The sequence below is a fragment of the Aulonocara sp. 'chitande type north' Nkhata Bay genome, linkage group LG14 (assembly GCF_057382095.1).
Source record: "Aulonocara sp. 'chitande type north' Nkhata Bay isolate Kocher_YH1m ecotype deep benthic linkage group LG14, A_spYH_male_GT1.1, whole genome shotgun sequence".
NCBI classification, from domain to species: Eukaryota; Metazoa; Chordata; class Actinopteri; order Cichliformes; family Cichlidae; genus Aulonocara; species Aulonocara sp. 'chitande type north' Nkhata Bay.
In genome coordinates, this window is record NC_141357.1 from 39,987,316 (window position 1) to 39,992,353 (window position 5,038).

Consider the following 5,038-nt stretch of genomic DNA (forward strand, 5'->3'; position numbering starts at 1 on the left):
TAAAGAGCAGTGTTACGAGGGAGCAGACGAGAGCGACTGGGGTGAGCGACAGGAACACGCTTGTCACAGTTCTCTCCCTCGTGCATGAAATCAAAGAGCTCTGCTTGGTGTGCCATGCTTTTTGCTGTTGTAGTAGAATTGTCTTGTTCCAGCGGTGGGTCTGTGCTAGACAGACCCATCACTGTCCCAGTGCCCTGTGCACTTATGGACACCCGTATGTGCGAACATGGTGTTCGTTATGGACAAACTGTGGTTTGTACAGTCCAGTAACAAAAAACCCCTTGGGTTCAGATCCAGGATGCTGTTCCTCCCAATCGAGCCCCTCCAGGTCTCACTCTCCCTGAAAATCTCCCAGTAGGAGAACAGTCCCCAGGTGGAGTGCCCTCAAGCACCCCAGGGACCCCAAGAAGGCTGGGTACTCTGAACTGTTGTTTGGTGCATATGCGAGGACAACAGTCAGGACCCATTCCCCAACCCACAGAGAACAAACCTTCTCATCCACAGGGAGAAACCCTGCAAGCCGAAGGGACACTAGGATACCCACCACAGCTCGCCCCCTCTCACCAAGGGCAATTCCAGACTGAGACAGAGTCCAGTGTCACAGTCTGGCTACAAAGCAGACTGTTGAGTGAGGAAGAGGACCCAAGTGCAGACACGCAAGAACAAAACGTAATCTTAACAGAAAACAAGCTGTTCATTAAGCCTGACAAAATAAATGCAAACAAAGGGCATTGGTGAAACTGAACAATAACCTAAACTTGGTGGACTAAAATTAAAACATGAAAAACCTTAAACATGGAGACCTGGCATGGATACATAGAAAGACCTGGAAACATGACGTGAACTTAGCAGACGATCTGATGATGAATGACTGGAAACAGACTAAATGCACACATGAGGTGATATGGGGAAGTGGAAACACATGGGGAAACAGCTGATATGAATGAACATAACATCACAGGAGGAGAGTAAAACTAAACACATGGATCGCAGAAGCACAATACCTCTTCAAAATAAAACAGGAAACTTAATGAGACGCAGACATGACAACAAGAGCTTGACAACATAAGATGCACTAACACGACGCACATGAAAGCAAAGGAAACTTAAACACTGGGGTTGAAGACCCAAGGTGATCTGAAAGATTAAACTACAACAAGGCAACCTAGGCAAAACAGAAATGAACTTAGAAAACCTAAAGGACTTAAACATAAACATAAACTCAAAACGTTGGGTCAGAAGACACAGGATCATGACTTCCAGCCCCTCTCCAGGAGATTGGTTCCTGACACCAAGCGATGTGTTGACGGGACCCCGACCTGTAAACCTCATGCACTAACTCAGACTCCATCCCCACCAGAGGGTTGGCATTCAATGTACCAATTGCTAGTCTTGTCTGTAAAGGTTCTCAGTCATCCAGGTCATCGTAGTCAAAGGAGCTTGCAAAGAAAAGCGTCTTCTTTAAGTTGCTTGAAAACGTTTCACCTCTCATCCGAGAAGCTTCTTCAGTTCTAAGGTCAAATGGTGGGGAGTCCCAGATTTAAATCTATGGTAGCAAGGTGTTTTGCAATGTTATAATGTTATAACATTTCAAAACACCTTGCTACCATCCTTGCTCCTCTTGTGGGGAACACCCCACACCACATCAAGAACTCCACTGACTTCACCGACAAGGTCCAGAAACTTCCCCTGGATCCAGATGAAACCATGGTGTCCTTTGATGTAGTCTCTCTCTTCACTTGCATACCCACCACGGAGGCCGTGGAGACTGTCAGAAAACGACTACAAGAAGACAGCTCCTTGGAGGACAGGACCAACTTCACACCCGATCAGATCTGCACACTGTTAGACCTCTGCCTCACCACAACATACTTCAAATATAACGAAGGCTTTTACAGACAAAAACATGGCTGTGCCATGGGCTCCCCCGTGTCACCTATTGTAGCCAACCTTTACATGGAGGAAGTGGAAAGGAAGGCTCTTGGCTCTTTCAAAGGAAGAGTACCCAGCCACTGGTACAGATATGTGGACGACACCTGGGTCAAAATCAAGACACAAGAAGTGGAATCCTTCACTGCGCACATTAACGCTGTGGATAAAAACATCAAGTTCACCAGGGAAGACACAAAGGACGACTGTTTGCCTTTCCTGGACTGCGCTGTGCACATTGAAGAGAACGGCAACCTCAACATCAAAGTTTACCGGAAGCCCACACACACGGACCAGTACCTCCTCTTTGACTCCCATCACCCTCTGGAACACAAACTTGGAGTAATCAGGACCCTACACCACCGGGCAGAACATGTTCCCTCTAAGCCTGAAGGAAAAAAAGAAGGAACACACACATGTAGGGAAGCACTTAAAACATGCGGCTATCCTAATTGGCCATTTATAAAGTCAGCAAAGATGCACAGAAAAGAAGACCAGACACCAGCGAGGGAGGAAAAGAAGGACAGACGCAACAACATTGTCATCCCCTATGTAGCCGGTGTATCAGAGAAACTCAGGAGAGTTTTCTCCAAGCACGACATCCTGGTGCATTTCAGACCCAGCAACACGCTCAGACAGAAACTGGTTCACCCGAAAGACAAAACTCCAAAACACAAACTTAACAATGTGGTGTATGCTGTACAGTGCAGCGAGGAATGCCCAGACCTCTACATCGGAGAGACCAAACAGCCACTTCACAAGTGCATGGCACAACACAGAAGAGCCACCTCCACAGGACAAGACTCAGCAGTCCATCTGCATCTAAAGGTCAAAGGTCACTCTTTGAGGATGCCAATGTTCACATGTTGGACAGAGAGGACAGATGGTTCGAAATTGGAGTGAAAGAAGCATCTATGTCCACTGTGAGCGACCATCTTTGAACAGAGGCGGGGTTTACGACACCAACTGTCTGCCATCTATAATCCAGTTTTGAGTTCCCTCCCCAGACGCCTTAACGCCCACTCACATCCTGGACCATCTGACCTCAGGAATTCGCATGATAAGGTGGGGCCAGGTTTCACAATGAGCTCACCCGAAACCCTGGCTGATTGGGACCCACACCCAGTTTCACACCTTGGCTCAGGTGATTAGAGGATCACCAGGGGGTCCTTTGTCCCTCTGTGGGGGGAAACTCCCACTAGGTTTAAATCTGGGACTCTCCACCATTTGACCTTAGAACTGAAGAAGCTTCTCGCATGAGAGGTGAAACGTCTTCAAGCAACTTAAAGAAGTCCAGACGCTTTTCTTTGCAATTGCTAGTCTTGGTAGCCAGGGATCCATCCGCCAGGGCCTCTGTTCCTGGCCACCGCCCAACACACATCGCACCCAACTGCTATGGCACCTCCTGCAGCTGTTGGATCTACAAGAGGATGGGCCCAGGTCCCCTTATTCGAACTGTGCCTGGTTGGCCCCCATGAATCGCTCTTTGTCTGGTCCCTCACCCAGGACCAATTTGCCATGCGAGACCCTGCCAGTGTGCAAAACTGGAAATGTGGAAAATGTAGCAGGAGTCTCTGATGTGGGGATTACTGAAAGAGAGGGAGAGTGTAATTAATTCCTAAATCAAAGGCAGTGAGTTAGGAGCAATGTCTTACTTTGCAGGCAAAAATAGTGTCTAGTTGAGCAGCAGGATGAGACAGATGGTTAATCCCATCCTTTATTTCCAGAGATCCAGAGTGAAGCGGCGGGCAGGCAGGTGATGCAGGTGAGGCAGACACGGCCGAAGCGTGTAGCCTGAGTGGATAGGGTATCCAACTGTCTTGTTTTAGCCGGGACATACAGCTACCTTAAATGTCCCGTATATTGACGTTTACCTGCACTGTCAGTTTCTGACCAGCAATCTTGACTGCAATTGTATCAGACGCACACCAGATGTGAGGAGTAATATGTGATTAATAAAAATAAGGTGTCATTTGGTCTGCATAGCATAATAAACTGGGTAAGTGAAGTCTGTATTTACAGTATATTATTACAGTATATATTTTTTCTTTTTTGCTTATTTTTAAAAGGAAATGCCCGTGTAATTTCTGTTATCATTTACTGTATTGTTTAATAATGTTTTAGATGAGGAACTGATTAAATTGAATACTATATTCTTTTAACTCTGGACTCTGGCAGCCCTGCTGCCCTTTTGTTGTTGGACTTGTCAGCAGCTTTTGACACGGTCGACCATGACATCCTGTTATCACGGCTAGAATTTCATGCTGGCCTAAAAGGATCTGCCCTACAGTGGTTTCGGTCCTACTTGTCAGAAAGGTCTTTTCATGTCAATATGGGCCCCCATAACTCCAAAATAGCCCCTCTTAAATACGGTGTACGTCAAGGCTCTATTTTGGGTCCTGCCCTGTTCGCACTCTATTTGCACTCCATTGGGCTCCATCTTCTCGCGATGCAGCATTTCATTTCACTGTTTTGCTGATGATTTGCAGATTTATCTATCTTTAAAAGCAGGGTCAGACCATCCACAGCTCTCATTACGCTGACGATGTCAAACAGTGGTGGTCATTTAATTTTTTAAAGCTAAATGAAAATAAAACTGAGGTTGTCATTTTTGGCAACTTTAATCATATCGACAGCACTCTGGGCCCCTTTACTCGTGTTGTAAATCACATGTAAAAAACCCCGGTGTCTACATTGATGGTTCTTTTAAATTGAATAAGCAGGTGAGTGCAGTAGTTCAGTCCTGCTTGTTTCAGTTAAGACAGCTAGCCAAGGTAAAGCCATCCCTCCCGGCTAACGTCTTTGAATGTGTTATTCACCTTTTTCTTACTTGCAGATTAGACTACTGCAATTCATTGTATTATGGTCTAGATCAGGCCACCATCCATTGTCTTCAGATGGTTCAAAATGCAGCTGCTCGCCTGCTAACTGGTACCAAACGGAGAGAGCTTATAACCCCAGTTTTAGCTTCTTTACACTGGCTTCCTGTCGCCTACAGGATCCAATTTAAACTTTTACTTATTGTTTTTAAGTCACTTAATGCCCGAGCCCCTCCTTACCTGTCTGAGCTCCTCTCTGCCTATGCTCCAGGAAAAACCATGAGGTCCAG

The 5,038-nt window shown here is 46.3% G+C and overlaps 1 pseudogene; it reads left to right on the forward strand.

Moving 5' to 3' along the window:
- Positions 1-1,623: 1,623 nt before the first annotated feature.
- LOC147315281 (uncharacterized) lies at positions 1,624-3,081 on the forward strand (annotated as a pseudogene).
- The last annotated feature ends 1,957 nt before the right edge of the window (positions 3,082-5,038 follow it).